A 19,003-nucleotide genomic window follows, 5' to 3' on the forward strand; every position below is an offset into this window, starting at 1 on the left:
CGATGCGCATTTGCGGATATACACAAAACTAAAGTCTGCTGTTCAAGTATTCAAACATAGATAAATTTTTTATTGTTTTAGCCATTATATTTGTTTAACCTTGTTTAACCTAGTTTAATTGTTTAACCTTGTAACTTAACATGTTTAACCTTGTAATCATAACTTAATGTTTAACCTTGTAATTGTTTAACGTTATTTAATTGTTCAATCATAACTTACCTAAAGTACCTGTCTTTTCTACCAAGAGTACTATGTTTAATCAGTCGTCCGACGATTTTAGTAGTGAAAAATAGACCAAACGTCCGACGCAATGTTTGTTTGTCTGTAAAATTTGAGAAAAAAGTCTGTAAAATTTGAGAAAAAGTTAATTTTTTAAAAAAATAGTCTGTAACTACTGTAAAAAATTTGGTAGTAAAAAACGTATTCTCAATACCAATTTGAAAAATATTGTAAAAATTTAGTAGTAAAAAACTTAATCTCAATATCATATTAAAAAAATTGATCTGAAATGCCAATTTGAAACCCTTACAACCACCCTTACTACTTTTTTAAATTGGCATTTCAACAAAAATGTTGTTTCAAATTGGTATGAGCTTTACACTTTTCGCTTCAAATTGTCCTTCAGATCATGTAGTAGTAGTAGTAGTAGTAGTAGTAGTAGTAGTAGTAGTAGTAGTAGTAGTAGTAGTAGTAGTAGTAGTAGTAGTAGTAGTAGTAGTAGTAGTAGTAGTAGTAGTAGTAGTAGTAGTAGTAGTAGTAGTAGTAGTAGTAGTAGTAGTAGTAGTAGTAGTAGTAGTAGTAGTAGTAGTAGTAGTAGTAGTAGTAGTAGTAGTAGTAGTAGTAGTAGTAGTAGTAGTAGTAGTAGTAGTAGTAGTAGTAGTAGTAGTAGTAGTAGTAGTAGTAGTAGTAGTAGTAGTAGTAGTAGTAGTAGTAGTAGTAGTAGTAGTAGTAGTAGTAGTAGTAGTAGTAGTAGTAGTAGTAGTAGTAGTAGTAGTAGTAGTAGTAGTAGTAGTAGTAGTAGTAGTAGTAATAGTAGTAGTAGTAGTAGTAGTAGTAGTAGTAGTAGCAGCAGTAGTAGTAGTAGTAGTAGTAGTAGTAGTAGTAGTAGTAGTAGTAGTAGTAGTAGTAGTAGTAGTAGTAGTAGTAGTAGTAGTAGTAGTAGTAGTAGTAGTAGTAGTGGTAGTAGTAGTAGTAGTAGTAGTAGTAGTAGTAGTAGTAGTTGTTGTAGTAGTAGTAGTAGTAGTAGTAGTAGTAGTAGTAGTAGTAGTAATAGTAGTAGTAGTAGTAGTAGTAGTAGTAGTAGCAGTAGTAGTAGTAGTAGTAGTAGTAGTAGTAATAAACGTCAGAACACTGACCCAAGCCGGATCTCTAGAGGCTTTGAAAATGGATCTGGCGCGATACAAGTTGGATATTCTGGGAGTGCAGGAGACGAGATTGAAGGTGAGAAGGGACGCTTATTTGATGTCAGAACAGGCGTTAGGCAGGGTGATGTGTGGTCCCCAATCCTATTCGGCCTTGTCATCAACTACATTTTAGCTAACTCGGTGCATGGAGGATTAGACATTGGGAGATTGGTGGCTGACTTAGATTTTGCTGATGATGTTGCTCTCGTGGGGGTCTCAGACAGTGAGGTGCAAGAAAACCTACATCGAATCGAGGCCCTAGCGGAAGCCGCTGGTCTGAAGATTAATGTGGCCAAAACAAAGAATATGGGCGTAAAATGCGACAGCCCAAATGTTGTTGCAGTGCCTAGTATCCAACAGAACGTGGAGATACTCACTGGAACACATAAAGGCAAACTAGGACTCCTGGCAGAGACATCTAGCCAGTCACGACTAACCATCGGCACGGAGGTGCTGCTGGGAACGAAAAAGAAAGCGGGCTGGTTCGAAACACAAGATGGCCGGAAGCTCAGATTGAAAAGCTTAGCGGAGGCTAAGCCAGCGTTGGTAGCTTCACAACAACAATCTGCAGTAGCGGATTTAGAGTCGCTAGAAAATGAGAGTGGGTCAGCGGTGGCTGATCAAGAGTCTTTAAGATGTCAGAACTGTCAGCGGCAATTCAGTACAGTTACCGGACGCAAAGTGCACCAAACAAGATTCTGCAAAGCCGGTTTGTCAAAGAATGTCGTCGACAAGTCAAAGTTCGAGCAACTAGAGGCGAGCCTCACCTGTGACAAGTGTGAAAGGAAGTTCAAAACAGTCAATGGCCGAAAAGTTCACCAATCGAGATACTGTGGCAAACCTAAAGCAGCTGCCACACGCGTGTTTTCCTGCAAAGTACAAGATGTTATCGGAAACGAGTTTGAAAACATAGAAGCGTTCAAGTATCTCGGATCATATGTCAGCCTCAAGCATGGAGACCTCCAGGAAGTCAATTGCAAACTTGCAGAAGGTAGACAACGGTTTGCTAACTTCCAAAATCTCTGGAAGAGCAAGCAGCTCAGCGTGCACCTCAAGTGCAATTTGTACAAAGCACTCGTTTTATCAGCCGTGCTGTACAGCTCAGAGACTTGGACTCTTTCGAAATTAATGGAGAGAAAACTTGAGAGCTTCCACTGTGGTTGTCTTCGGAGAATTCTACGTGTGTCATATCTGGAGAAAGCAACGAACGATGAAATTATGTCAAGATCGCGAATGCCCCAACTATCCACGATGATCATGCTCAAACGGATAAAAAGGTACGGTCACATCCAGAGAATGGAACCAGGAAGATTAGCCCGCAGTGCCTTCGATTGGGACCCGCCCGATCAATACGCCCATGCCAGACGCGCTCCTGGGGGGCAACGGAAAACGTGGATGAGTCAAATCGAAGGAGACTGTGTACGAAACAAAGTATCGTTCACCAGATTGCAGGAGAAAGCAGCAACCGGGTCAAAGAATGCCTTCAACAATTTCGTCGTACAGCACTTCACAGAATAACCAAACAAATAACTCTTCTTGTTTTGTTTGTATTTGTATTTGTATTTGTATTTGTTGCCAACCGTGCCTTTATTTCATATTTGGAATTAAAGTGTTGAAACAGTAGTAGTAATAGTAGTAGTAGTAGTAGTAGTAGTAGTAGTAGTAGTAGTAGTAGTAGTAGTAGTAGTAGTAGTAGTAGTAGTAGTAGTAGTAGTAGTAGTAGTAGTAGTAGTAGTAGTAGTAGTAGTAGTAGTAGTAGTAGTAGTAGTAGTAGTAGTAGTAGTAGTAGTGTGTCGACACTTTCTGCAATGATCATGATTAAACGGTTGAAATGGTTTGGCCATATCCTGAGGATGAATGACGATCGTCTAGCGCTCCGAGCCTTCACCTGGGAGCCGACAGAAAAATATCGATATGCTAAACGAGTTCCAGGGGGTCAATGCAAGAAGTGGATGGATCAACTTGAAGAAGATTGCTCAAGGAACAACATGAGCTACATCACCTTACGACAGAAAGCGAAAAGAGAGTCTAAATCCCGCTTCAACAGTTTTTTCGAACAGCATTTGCTGGATTAAATGAACCCAATTAAGCTCAAACTTATATGCATATTATTAACTTGTTTGTACTTATTGTCATTGTTCCTTTATTTCTTTATGGAATTTAAGTGTTCAAACAGTAGTAGTAGTAGTACTAATAGTAGAACCAATTCTTCGTTGGGGAAGAACGTAAAATTTTTCAGGTAATTAACATTCAATGATGACATTTGTTGAGCAATTTCTTTGAGTACAAAAGACCAAATTGAGACCATGCCCATTGATGAATCGTCGGGAATCCCGTTTAGCAAACTGAATATGTTATCAGTAATGAAATAAAAATTTTTCAAGTGGATGCTACTGTCCACTTAGAGTACTGGAAAAACTATTGAACTGGCTTTGAAGACCGATCTGAAAACGTATTAAAATTTGAGCGTTCTCAAAGCTGCTATCAGTTTTGTTGATGCCGAGAAACATTTAGGAAGAATACACCAATTTTGATGTCAGTGACCGCAACAATTCATAACACTGCTTCGTTTTTTTAATTGATCTGTTCCACCAAAGCAAATCTGTCCAACTCAATAGAAATGTTAGCGTCACTCTGAAAGTCTGATTTGGTACAAAACGCTTCAATTTTCCGGTAATTTTCATACGTTAGTTCAATAAATACGTTGTATAAGAAGGGAAGAAATATGGCGCGTCGAGTTTTTTTTGGCGTTAAAATTTTTGTTTTTGACAACCGAATAAAATCAGTCAAACCAAAAGGTGAAAGGAGGAATCAGGAGACAAACACAAAGAAAATTATGTCAATTCTGTGTCAAAATTGAGTTCAATGAAAGACGATTCAGCATAAATAATTGCAGAAATGCTGCAACTATGTAACGCCACTTGAAAGCAAACAGCTTTCTGGCCAGTAAAAAAGGCATCTAAGTCCGCATAGGAGAGATAATCTACTGTGAAAAAACCGAGATCTAAGATGCTGCAGAGTCTCTGTGCTGGCATGTAAATGAACTGGTTTAGACCACTGTCATAAAAAGTACGAAGAAACTGTCGTTCGACCGTGCGTTTAGCAGTTAATATTGTCCAATCAGTTCCCGGAAATATGTAGTCACCTAGAAAATAGTACTAATAAAGTGATATACCTCTAGAATATATAAAGTAAGAAAAAGATTGATGTTTTGTTTAACATGACAGAATCAGAACTCCTCCTTGTTCTTCAGCTTCCCGATCACTACAATATATTGTAATTGAGTTTGTGTAAAATCACACTCTGAGCTTTGACATCCATTTTTTCAAAAAACTTTTGTTTATCTTCACCTGGGCCTACTGGCCTTTTTTACTTTTGAATTTGCTCACTGAATTTGTCTGCTTTCATTTCTTGAAACCGCAAGGAGTTAGAAAAATTGTGACCATTTGCAGCAAAAATGGGGATTTTACCGGCAAAACTTTTTCTTTTTGAATCTGGTATACTCGATTTCAAACTCGATGAAATGGTGTTTGTATTGAGAAGCTCAATCGCATAAACAATAACATCCTGAGTCAATGTATCTGTTCTATACTTTGAATCCCCTGCACACCCAATTCGATTTGTGCCACTGCAGATCCAAGCAATTGGTTCTGTTTTTCAGCACTCGGCTTTTGGGAAAGGGTTTCACCGAGCAAGCAAACCTTTTACTCCTTGCACTCCTTTCTCATGTTTGAGAACACCTTTGTGACCAATTCATTTCTACTGTGGATCAGTTTGTTCACATTGGGATTTTAGCTCTTGCACAATTAGTGGGAGTCGACTCTGGGTCTTTGCGGAACACCAGTTCAACTATCAGCCATTTTATGGGCTAATGAACAAAGTACCTGATATTGGATTCGGAATTTGTCTGTTAGAAGTGCTGGCAGACTACATTGGTGGACGCAATCAGTTCGTGAGAGTTGACAATATCTCCTCCAAGACGTCGGACATAATCAGTGATATCCCCAAGGTTCTGTTTTGTGGCCGCTAATAATCTGCATTTTTTTAATGATCTTCTAGGTGTCGTCACGTTTGGTTTAATGCTGCAACTATGTAATGCCACTTGAAAGCAAACAGCATTTTGGCAAGTAAAAAAGGCATCAAAGTCCGCAGAGGAGAGATAATCTACTGTGAAAAAACCGAGATCTAAGATGCTGCAGAGTCTCTGTGCTGGCATGTAAATGAACTGGTTTAGACCACTGTCATAAAAAGTACGAAGAAACTGTCGTTCGACCGTGCGTTTAGCAGTTAATATTGTCCAATCAGTTCCCGGAAAAGTGTAGTCACCCAGAAAATAGTACTAATAATGTGATATAACTCTAGAATATATAAAGTAAGAAAAAGATTGATGTTTTGGTTAAAACAATTTGCAGTAGTTGATTTTTCAATCGATCCTCGCAACCAATTTAGAGGTATGTGGACATTAACAAAGGAGGATATGATTACTTCATAGACAACCGCACAGCAACAACAGAAAGAAAAAGTTTCATTTGTTAAGTCTAAGGCTTCTAAACTACAGTTAGAACATGACAGAATCAGAACTCCTCCTTGTTCTTCAGCTTCCCTATCACTACAATATATTGTAATTGAGTTTGTGTAAACTCACACTCTGAGCTTTGATATCAATTTTTTCAAAAATTTTGTTTATCTTCACCTGGGCCTACTGGCCGTTTTCATTTTTGAATTTGTTCACTGAATTTGTCTTCTTTCATTTCTTGAAACCGCAAGGAATTAGAAAAATTGTGATCATTTGCAGCAAAAATGTGGAATCTACTGGCAAAAATTTTTCTTTTCGAATCTGGTATACTCGATTTCAAACTCGATGAAATGGTGTTTGTATTGAGAAGCTCAATCGCATAAACAATAACATCCTGAGTCATTGTATCTGTTCTATACTTTGAATCTCCTGCACATCCAACTCGATTTGTGCCACTGCAGATCCAAGCAATTGGTTCTGTTTTTCAGCGCTCGGCATTTGGGAAAGGATTTCACCGAGCAGGCAAACCTTTTACTCCTTGCACTCCTTTCTCATGTTTGAGAACACCTTTGTGACCACTTCATTTTTACTGTGAATCAGTTCATCCACTGTGAGGTAGTAGTCTTTGCACAATTACTGGTAGTCGACTCTGTGTCTTTGGGGATCACCAGTTTAATTATCAGCGATTTTATGGGCTGCTGAATAAAGTAGCTGATATTGGAGTCAAAGGTTGTCTGTTAGAAGTACATTGATGGACTGAAGCAGTTCGTGAGAGTAGAAAATATATCCTCCAACACGTTGGACATAACCAATGATGTTCTCCAAGATTCGAACTTGGAGCCGCTTTTGTTCTGTTTTTCGAGAATGATCTTCCATCTGTCTTCAAGTTTTGTGATCCTTTTCTGTTTGCGGATGATTTCAATTTATTGGCACACGGAAATCTTGAGATTCAATCTAACCGCGAACAAATTGCACGATGTGTGAATTAAAACAAGATTGATTTGGCCTCAAATAAGTGTTTCCAATTTGTCATTCAAGGTCGTATACCCAGTTTTTTACTTGCCGGAGACCCTCTAGAGTCATCGAACTCGGTAACAAACCTTGATTTAGTTATCAATACTTCGCTAACAGCATTTCAACTGAGCATTTTGAAAGTCGATTTAAAAAACCATCAAGGTTTATTGTATTTGAGAAGAAATCTGTCGAAAAAAGTGAACGAGAAAGTCAAGACGTGTCTGTGCAATTTGCTGCTACTGCCAAGTTTGACGTATGGAGCCCAGTTTATTCAAGTGTCTCGATTGGACTTGCAGAAACAGGCGAAATTTCAAAAGAAAACTGAACTGGATAATAACTTCATACTTAACCACTGAACAGCATAATAAACAACTTCAAAGTTAACTTCGAAGAGCGTCTGTTACGAGCGAACCTATCGCCTCTTTCTATGTATCTGCAATGCCCCATTCCAATTCAGCGTGCAGCAGAAAAGAGAAAAAATTCATTAACCTCAAAAAGTTCAGAACCAAAAACCCAACATGTGTTCTTTTGCCAAATGAGCCGGGTTGTCAATATTATTGAAAATGAAGTGGATTTCTTAAATTTGATTGGGCTGAAAACCCGAATTACAAAGCTTATGACAAATCGTCGACACAATTTTTCAGAGCAAAACTGTGTTCTTGGCAGCTGGCATGTAATTGCCACCTGTGCCGAGATCTGTCTTCAAGATTTTAACCCAACAACAGGAAAAAAATTTCACAGGACAACTTGAAAATCCCCAACAACAACAACAGTTACATGAAATTACATCAAGTGAAGGCTACCGTCATCAGAATAAGCAGCCTAATGTCTACCTTAAATCGTAATCATCCAAACTGGTGCTCAATTTAAACTTGCAGTGTGAATAACCCGTGGATTTGGGTACCAAGAAGCCAGAACTACTACTCCTTCTACTAATGCTTTTCTTCAGATAAAGGAGCTGTATCTGTCTGCCAGCCATTTCTGAAACTATTGAAGAAGTTTATTGCAACTATTAGGATGTGATCAACTTTCTATATAAATCCAACGGCAGACTGTCTATCATCAAAAACACTTGAAATGCGGAATTTGAATTTTAAGAAAGCAACCCGAATGAAAATGGAAGTGAAAATACAGCAAATTTTATTAAAAGATAAAACAGCTTAAGCAAAATTCAGAATTTGCTAAAAAATAATTTCAAATGTCAATTTTAAGATAGAGGAGGAAAGAGAAGCACCTTATTATTATATAGGGACAGGTGATTCTAAATATACAATAAGGCAGACTAGGAATTGAAATACACTGTCGTCAATTGAGCACGTGCGTTTAAAGAAAATTATTTGAACAGATTACAATTCCTCACAATTTCACCAAAAATTTTGTTCTTTTTATAACAGTTGACACTGTTTTCAATTCTTAGTTCATACATTTGTTTATTGTTCCAAATTACGCTAGTAGATGTGTGAAGATAGAGCGCTTTTATCTGAAACCATGCTGGTGAAAACTCAACTTGATGATACAGTATCTATAGACGCTGTCTTAGATATATTTTGCAAAAACTTTGGAAGCAATGTTCATTAAGGTAAAAGGCCTGTAACTGCTAGCTTCCATAGGTAATCTTGATTTGAGCAGCGGCAAGATAGCACCAACTTTCTTTTGTGGAGGACAGATAAAGAATTTTAGATAGATTGACTTAAATGGCGGAAGAAACAAGAGTAATGGATTCTGGACCTCTGGTGTTTGACTCAACTTAGCTGTTCAGAGACAGTTAAAATTTAGCAGTTGTTGTGCCAAAACTTTGTAAAATGTCAACCGACCTGCTGTTCATGAAAGTTTCAAAATAGCTGGTGTCAAAATAGTCCTTCAACGATGTATCTGGTCTTGCGTGAGGGCACGTCGCATATAAATATCGTCATTTTCCAATGGGTCTCGCTTTGCTTCAGCTGTTGCAAGAATGAGTGTTGCATCTACGTAATATTGACTGCAACAGAGCCACTCGAGGTTTATCAGGATGAGCTTTGATTTTGTCATGAATAGTAGCAGTAGTAGTAGTAGTATAAGTAGTAGTAGTAGCAGCAGTAGTATTAGAAGACCCAAATTATTGTTGGCAAAGAACATAAAATCTAACAAAGATTGCTAGAATAACTCTTACAGATTAAAAGGTGATTAAATTAAAAAACTAACTCCTGCAAAAACAGCAACAGATTTGCGCATAAAGTAAACATGAGTTTTGCAGGTCAATATATTTAAATTGAGTGCGCAAAAATTGGTCAGTTAATTGCAATTCCATGTAAATCTGACAATTAGACATGTCAAATTCGATAATCTTCATTCAAATCAGATGATTTGTGTCTCGTTGAGAACGATACAAAAAGAGTACATCCAACTTAAATTTTTTATTGTTTGACTGTTCAAAATTCAAAAATTGATGTGTTCTTGACGTCAATCAGACAAAAATTGCAATGAGATTATAGTCAATAAAACCATTTAATAAGGTCCATAGAAAGAGTAGATCAGTTAGTATTAGCTGAAAAGAAACCGGTGAGATGTCCAAGACTTTCAAATAACCAAGGTAGGACTTTTTACAAATCAGAACCCATTTAAAACTGCGCTGTTGAAGTTTTCTATTTTGCTCATAGCCGAAATTAAAGGAGACAATGCTGACAAACAATTCAATTGCAATATATTTTAAAAAATCACTATTCTTGTAGCGTTGACTAAAAAACAAAACTTTACATTCGTCCTAGTGAAAATCGAATTTGTTTAAAATTGACCTGGAGGTCAAGTTGTCTTTAGTTTTTTGAATTTTTTTGATTGAGAAAACAGAAAACAATTTAAGTTCATTGTAATCAAGAAAATGTTCACAATGTTGTGCTGAGTCTCTAACATTGTTATGAAAAAAGATAAATCGAACTGGACCTAGCAACCTTGAATTCCTGGCGTCACCACTACTTCACTTAAAAAACATTTTTCAATTTCAACAACCTGATTTTGATCGATGAGATATTGTTGAAAGAGCATTAGGAGATTTTGATCAAAGCCAAATGAGGATAATTTATCTAATAGTAACCCTTACGAAACTGAGTAAAAGCCATTTTTTCATCAATATAACCATCAAGCAACCGTGAGTTTTATCTTTAGCAGCATAAATTTTGTCCAAGTACGAAAAGAGTTGAGGGATTGTTCTACGTTGTTTCAATCATTCCTGCTGTTCAAGTTAATTTTTAGAACCGACTCGGCATTAAATGAAGCTGAATATTAAACGCTCAAAAAAATTTGACAATTTTGGTAAAATGCTGATAGGTCTATTGTTTGTCACATCTGATGTTGGCCCAAATTTGAGAAGTGGAATGGCGATCGACGTTTTGCATTGGGAAGGGCACTGCTGAGTTCTAGTATTCGCAAGATGAACTCAAAGTTCAATGGTGACATTTGTTGAGCATATTCTTGAGTACAAAACACGGAATTGAGTCCATGCCAATTGATGAATCGTCGGGAATTCTGTTCAGCAAATTAAATATATCATCGTTAATGAAATAAAAACTTTCCCAATGGATGCTATCGTCCGCTTTGAGTACTGGAAAAACGAATAAACTGGCTTTGAAGACCGATCTGAAAAACGTGTTAATAAGTTGGGCTTTCTCAAAGCTGCTACCAGCTTTGTTGATGCCGAGAAAAATTGACGAAGGATACATCAAAATTGATGTCAGTGACAGCAGCGTTTCATAACAATGCTTAGTAATTATAATATGATCTGTTCCTCCATAGAGATTGTGTCCAATTCAAAAGAAATGTCAGCGTTTTTGTTCAGTTTTATACTTTGAAGGTCTGATTTGGTAAAGAACGCTTCAGTTGTCTGTTAGTTGTCTTACGTTTGTTCAATAAATGCGTCGTATAAGAAGGGAAGAAATATAGCGCGTCGAGTTGTTTGGCGTCTATGGCGTTTAACTATCATTGTTTTTGACAATCGAATAAAAGTTGTCTTACCAAGATTGATAGTAGTTAAGGTGAAGGGACGGATCAGAAGACAAAAACAAAGAAAATTTTGTCAATTCTGTGTCAAAATTGAGTTCAATTAAAGATGACTTAGCATAAACAATTGAAGAATGGCTGCGACTATGTAACGCCACTTGAAAGCAAATAACTTTGTAGACAGTAAAAGAGGCATCTAAAACCGCATTGGAGAAAGTATCTACTGTTGACAAAACGAGATCTAAAATGTTGCCAAGTCTGTGTGCTGGCAAGTAATTGAACTGGTTCAGACCACTGTCTTTAACAATTTCAAGAAATTGTCTTTCGACCTTGATTTTTCTGTTAAGGTTGTCCAATCAGTTCCCGGAAATTTGTAGTCACCAAGAGAATAGTACTAATAAATTGGTATACCCCTAGAAAGTGCAAAAGAAGGAAAATTATTGATGTTTTGGCTAAAATAATTTGCAATGGTTGATATTTCAACCGAACATCGCGACGAATCTGGAGCTAAGACACAACCTGAGCTTTGATTTCCATTTCTTTAAAGATTTTGTTTATCTTCACCAGGGCCTACTGGGCGTTTTATCTTTGAATTTGTTCACGTCCTCTTTCATTTTTGAAACCGCGAGGAAATAGAGACATTGTGATCATTACCACCAAAATTGTGTATTTTTCTGGTAAAACATTGAATCTGGTATACTTGATTTTGAACTCGATGAACTCGTTTGTAACGAGAGGCTCAATAGCATGAACATTGATATCCTGAGTCATTGTATCTATTTTATCCTTTGAATCTCGTGCACACCGGAATCGATTTGTGCCACTGCAGATCCAAGCGACTGGTTCTGCTTTTCAGCACTCAGCAGTTAGAGAAAGTTTTCACCGAGCAGGCAAACTGTGTACTCCTTTCTCGTTTTTGAAGACATTTTTCTGTGCACTTTTTTTTCTGTAAATCAGTTCGTCCACAGTGAGGTAGTAGTCCTTGCACAATTACTGGTAGTCGACTCTGTGTCTTTGGGGACCACCAGTTTAATTATCAGCTATATTATGTGCTGATGAATAAAGTAGCTGATATTGGAGTCGGAGGTTGTCTGTTAGAAGTGCTGGTGAACTACATTTATGGACTGAAGCAGTTCGTGAGAGTAGAAAATATATCCTCCAAGACGTTGGACAGAACCATTGATGTTCCCCAAGGTTCTAACTTGGAGCCGCTACTGTTCTGATTTTCTTGAATGATCTTCCAGCTGTCTTCAAGTTTTGTGATCCTTTTCTGTTTGCGGATGATTTCAATTTATTGGCACACGGAAATCTTGAGATTCAATCTAACCGCGAACAAATTGCACGATGTGTGAATTAAAACAAGATTGATTTGGCCTCAAATAAGTGTTTCCAATTAGTCATTCAAGGTCGTATACCCAGTTTTTTACTTGCCGGAGACCCTCTAGAGTCATCGAACTCGGTAACAAACCTTGATGTAGTTATCAATACTTCGCTAACAGCATTTAAACTGAGCATTTTGAAAGTCGATTTAAAAAACCATCAAGGTTTATTGTATTTGAGAAGAAATCTGTCGAAAAAAGTGAACGAGAAAGTCAAGACGTGTCTGTGCAATTTGCTGCTACTGCCAAGTTTGACGTATGGAGCCCAGTTTATTCAAGTGTCTCGATTGGACTTGCAGAAACTGGCGAAAGTTCAAAAGAAAACTGAACTGGATAATAACTTCAAACTTAACCACGAAGAGCATCTGTTACGAGCAAACCTACTGCATGTATCTGAATTGAACAGCCTTCTTTTCGAGTTTACTGGAACAGAAGTTCTATTTGTGCACCATTCCAATTCTGCGTGACAAAGAAAAGAAAAAAAATCTTCTTTTACCTCAAAAAGGTCAGAACGAAAAACCCGACATGAGTTCTTCTACCAAATGAGCCGGATTGTCAATATTATTGGAAGTGAATGGGATTTCTTAAATCAGATTGGTCTAAAACGCGAATTATAAAGTTTATGAGAAATCATCAATACAACTTCTCAGAGCGAAAACTGTGTTCTTGGCTGCTGGCATGTAATTGCCACCTGTGCCGAGCTCTGTGTTCAAGATTTTAATCCAACAGCAGGAAGAAACTCCCTCAGGACAACCTGAAAATCCACAACAACAACAACAACAGTTATATGAAATTACATCAAGTGAAGGCTACCGTCATCAGAATATGCAGCCTAATGTCTACCTTAAATCGTAATCATCAAGAATGGTGCTCAATTTAAACTTCCAGTATAAACTTCCAGGGAATAACCCGTGGATTTGGGTTCCAAGAAACAAGAACTACAACTACTAATGTAAAGGAAACCAATTTGTCAAATTAAAATTACTTCCAATATTTAAAACAAACGTTTTCGAACTTTACGTTCATCGTCAGGGTAAAACTGTTTTACAAATTGCTAAAAGATAAAATGATTATGTATGAGACGACAATTAAAACAATTCTAGGAACAATTCTACAAAATCAATCGAAAATTTTTCTCATATACAATATTTAGCCTATTTACAACTCATATTTACATCTGTTATCAATTTATTTAAAAACATTCCTATTCCAGATTTTTCGATTTTGGCCATGTTCTTGTATTTTTAGGGTTATTCCGAATTTGCCCTAACCATAAGTATCCCTCTTGTGGAGATTTTGAAAATTTAGTTTTGTCATTCACTAAAGGTTTTTTGCCCTTTGTATTCTCTTCTAGTCAAAATTATGATTTGAACTAATATTTTAGCGTGAGTTCCCTCCCCCTATATTCATCGCGTGTGTTTAGTGCCGGCTTCAGCTTGCTGATATATATAGCTTCGATAATCATTAGTTTTTCTACTGTCCGACAGGCGTCCAGAATTTTCCATTCAATGTCATTCGTGGCGCCACGACATTCAACCAGATGTTGACCCACCTGTGAACCCTTCTTTTGATGTTCTGTTATCCTTGTGGTAACATGCCGGCTTGTTTGCCCAACATAGATGGATTCACATCCATTACGTTTACTTTTCTTTCGATAAAGAAGCTACTAATACTTTTCTTTACATAAAGGAGCTGTATCTGTCTGCCAGGCATTTATGAAACTATTGAATAAGCAAAAAACAGTTTTAGGGAAAATAACATCAGTTCCCGGATTCTCCTTCAACAGAAAATCCAGAAACTGGTTCAAAACGCAAGAAATCTCCTTCAGAAGGGTCATCTGAGCAAGACGAGGGACTTGGTAGTGTGGCACGACCTGATAAATAACACAACTACCCGTCCCAGGACAACTACCAACCCTGCAGCGTGCCGGAGTTGACATCGTTTTTCAGAACCAACAAAGACCGCTTCAGTGCTATTGTGTACTGTCGACGTATAGGCACAGAGGATATTTTTCAGGAGCTGCTGAAATCTGAGGTACTGGAGCTAAGCGTAACCAAGCACCTGATTTCGAAGAGAAGAAAGAAGACGCAGCCAGGAAAGTATTCCCAGCTGCAAAACTGGGCTAGAGATTAAGACCCTGGAAACAGTATTACGCCATCAATACAATTTAAGATGGCTGCTCAAGAAAGGAAAAGGCAAGAACTTGTGCAAAAGGCAGAGGAAAGTGAGAGCCAAGGCAAGGAAGTTGCAACAGACACAGACTGAGGAGGGGCTCCTGGGCAAGCGGGCTTCATTGCCCCCTGTCCTCGAGCTTCTTTGAGGTATGTGGTTGCTGCTACCAAAGATGTGGCTCAGGTATATTTTGATAAAATCAAACTGTTTCAAACTTTATCTTGATTACTTGAAAACTTTAAATAAGGTCACTAGCTGCAATTACTGAATTGAATTTCTAAAACAATGCCTTAACAATGATATAATTCCGGATTTTTTGAGTTTTCGCGCTCCTAAAAATGAAATTTTTTTCTAAACAAGCGGTGCACAGTTTTCAATTAAAGCTCCTGAAACAAGAAACAAACCGTGCGGAGAAAGGCCGTAAAGTGTTCAAGGAAAAACTTGAGACAGATAGGAGTAAATTTAGGGAGAATGTGAAACCAGAACTGATGCGATCCCTTGTTAGCTGCATTAAGCGTGAAATGAGGAATCACTCCAAAATGGTTCAGAACAGACTTAATGGAAATCTTGATAAAGTGTCAGAGAGACAAGATAGACCACTGGTGCACTTTAATGAGGTGCACTTCCTCGCAGACGTAGACAAACTTGTACGTGAGTTACGCGAAAAAAACACTGAGGGTGAGAAGGTTTGTGAAATTGAGGCGTCCGCAAAATGGTAAGCAAAAAATGTACGCGAAACCCCATTGGATAGAGGGGTCAAAAAAGAGCATGATTACCAAAAAGCCAATGATTTGCTGGCGGTACCATTTGACAAAGGCTGTGGTTTCTGTGTGATGAAGAAGTCAACTTACAGGGAAAAACTTGACGAGGTACTGAGCTCAGATCAGTTTCAAAAAATAGATGGAGCAAAAGATGAACTCGTGATCAAAAATGAAAAACAGATCAATAACAGCCAGCAACAATTAATGAAGCAAGGGAAAATTGGTGACAAAATTTATCCAAGACTCAGGTCAACAGGTTCGCAAACAGCGAGACTTTATGGCCTGGCAAAGGTACATAAAAAGATACACCTCTCCGACTTGTTCTTTCAATACCTGGTGGCAGCTACGAAAACTTAAACAGAGTTCTGACACCATTTTCCAGAAACTACCGGGCGCAAACATTGAAACCAACACGCGAGATTTTAGAAAAGCCTTAGAGTCTCTCAGTCTTGAAGATGACGAGCAGATAGTATCTCTTGACGTAAAAAGTTTGTACACCAACGTTCCAGTTGGAGAGGCTATAGAAATAGCTTTAAGAGAACTCTATTCAAGCAACCTAAATCCAGATATCCCAAGGTCCGCCATGAAAAGTTTGCTAAAGCCTGCGGTGACGAATGTTCATTTCAAATGTAATGGGATCTGGTATGTGCAATCAGATGGTCTGGCTATGGGTGCATCACTGGCTGTATTACTAGCAAACGTGTGGATGAAATCGTTTGATGCATCACTGCAAAAACCGGAGCTCAGTGAAAACTTTTCCAGATCCGACCAAAACGGGAAGTGCAAAGACTGTAACCGAAGAGTGACTTACCGAGGAAAAGGAGTAGAATGTGAGTCATGCAAAAACTGGTTCCATGCAAGATGTCAAAAAATATCGAATGAGGAATACACCAACAGGCAGGATGTTGTTTGGATTTGTACTTATTGCAGCAATCAAAAGACAATGGGGCATGATAACGAGATAAAAATTGCTTAAAAGGTATGTGGATGATATTATCTGCACGATTCGTGATGACCCGGATGAGTATTTAAAATTTGCAAACTCATTGCACAACAACCTGCAATTTACTTTAGAAAAAAGGAACATGGATGGGGATTTGGCTTTTCTTGACATTAACGTATATGTGAGCAGCAAAAACATTATCACCTGTCATTGGTATCAAAAACCAACTGACACTGGAGTGATACTGAATTTTCGCAGCTGTGCACCGCTTCAGCACAGGAAAAATGTGATCCAAGGGGCGGTTCACAGGGTTTTCAATGCAACCTCTAATTGGTTGGCCGTGGATCAGGCTCTTGAAGAGAACAAAACTTGCTGGACCAAAAATCAATGGTCTTCAAAAATAGTGAATCAGACTCTAGAAAAGATAATAAGTGGCGGTGAAGACCAATTAAGAACAACACCAAAGGAGCATTAAAAAAGCAAGACTAAATCTATTGATAAGCCAACTATTTTTCTACAAAACAGAGGCAACCTTACTCAAAACTTTGCAAGCAAACTGAAGAAACTATGCAAATTGCAAGTAGTTTTCACAGCGCGGAAATTAAGATCGTGCCTCCCCACCCTGAAATCATCTTTCGATAGAGACCTGAAATCCCACGTGGTATATGAGATTAAATGTAATGGATGCGGATCCATCTATGTTGGGCAAACAAGCCGGCATGTTACCACAAGGATAACAGAACATCAAAAGAAGGATTCACAGGTGGGTCAACATCTGGTTGAATGTCGTGGCGCCACGAATGACATTGAATGGAAAATTCTGGACGCCTGTCGGACAGTAGAAAAACTAATGATTATCGAAGCTATATATATCAGCAAGCTGAAGCCGGCACTAAACACACGCGATGAATATAGGGGGAGGGAACTCACGCTAAAATATTAGTTCAAATCATAATTTTGACTAGAAGAGTATACAAAGGGCAAAAAACCTTTAGTGAATGACAAAACTAAATTTGCAAAATCTCCACAAGAGGGATACTTATGGTTAGGGCAAATTCGGAATAACCCTAAAAGTACAAGAAAATGGCCAAAATCGAAAAATCTGGAATAGGAATGTTTTTAAATAAATTGATAACAGATGTAAATATGAGTTGTAAATAGGCTAAATATTGTATATAGGGAAAAATTTTCGATTGATTTTGTAAAATAGTTCCTAGAATTGTTTTAATTGTCGTCTCAGACAAATGTAAATACATATTCATTTTATCTTTTAACAATTTGTAAAGCAGTTTTAACCTGACGATGAACGTAGAGTTCGAAAACGTTTGTTTTAAATATTGGAAGCAATTTTAATTTGACAAATTGGTTTCCTTTACACTATTGAATAAGTTTATCGCAACTATTAGTATGTGATTAACTTTCTCTATAAATCCAACGGAAGACTGTCTATCATCAAAAACTCTTGAAATTCGGAACTTGAGTCTTTGGAAAGCCACCCGAATGAATATCGAAGTGAAAATACAGAAAGTTTTAATAAAAGATAAAAGAGCTTGAACAAAATTTGGAATTTGCTACAAATAATTTTGAATTTCAATTTTGTGATAGAAGAGGAGAGAAAAGAACTCTATTATTATATAGTAGTAGTAGTAGTAGTAGTAGTAGTAGTAGTAGTAGTAGTAGTAGTAGTAGTAGTAGTAGTAGTAGTAGTAGTAGTAGTAGTAGTAGTAGTAGTAGTAGTAGGGATTTGGCCCTTCGATGTCGTCGGGCGCGGGGACCGTGTCCCCTTTCTTTGTCCATGGTTGCTGTTAAATTTTCCACGTATCGCTGACTAGTTCATTGTAACTCGTTTCAAAATGATGCCACAGAAAATTGAGCAGTCGACTTTTCAAACCCGCTGCATTTCCAAATTGTAAACTCTGTGGAAGTCTATTCACAAGAGCACAAGTTCTATAGAAGAAGCTTTGCTGGCAAATTTCAAGACAAGGTTTGGAATGGTCGAATTTCAGATCGTTGTCACTACGTAATGAGCGTGTGGTGTTCCTCATGCAGACAAATTGGTCAATGTTAAAGTTGAAGTGACCCGTAAGAAATTTTGAAAGAAAAAGTAAATCCTGTAATTGTAGATATAGAGAAAGCGGTAAAATACGACTAAAACAAAGTAGTTCTTTATAATTGTTATTGCTCGTGTTGTTGATCCATTTCAAACTCTTTTTCTGAACACTTTCGAGTACTTTTGTGTTTGTTACATTAGCAAACCAACAAACACTTCCGTATAACAAAACGGGCAATACCATAGATTTGTACAAATTTAATTTAACTGACGGAGATAGGTGTGGTGAGCTTCTTTTTAACATGAACAGAACTCCGAGCGCTTTGCTCGCGGACTTTTTTATGTGGATGTCCCACTTGAGATCCTTTGTTACATAAACTCCTAAATCTTTCTGTATGTGTACTTTTTCTATCAAGGTTCCGGAGAAACGGAAGTGATGCATGGAATTAGACATTGAGATATGAGAGCACTTTTCAACGTTTAAGGGAAGTTTGTGTTGTTCACTCCATTTCATCACTCTAGTAAGATCCATTTGACAGATAAGACTGGACTTGTTAACTGATATGAATTTAGCGGCACAGAGGAGAGGAACAACAGCTCTGCAAGTTTCTGGTAAATTGTTGACGTAGATTAGAAAGAAGAGAGATGCCAGAAGAGATCCTTGTGGAACTCCACTTGTAACCTTAACGCTTTCAGAAAAATGACTGTTGATTCTAACTCTTTTCGTCCTTCCGATTAAATAAGATTGAAATAATTTGATAATTTTCCCGCGAACACCAAGATTGAATAGTTTTGT

Source organism: Convolutriloba macropyga, chromosome 5 (assembly GCF_964194025.1).
Source record: "Convolutriloba macropyga chromosome 5, txConMacr16.3, whole genome shotgun sequence".
NCBI classification, from domain to species: Eukaryota; Metazoa; Xenacoelomorpha; order Acoela; family Convolutidae; genus Convolutriloba; species Convolutriloba macropyga.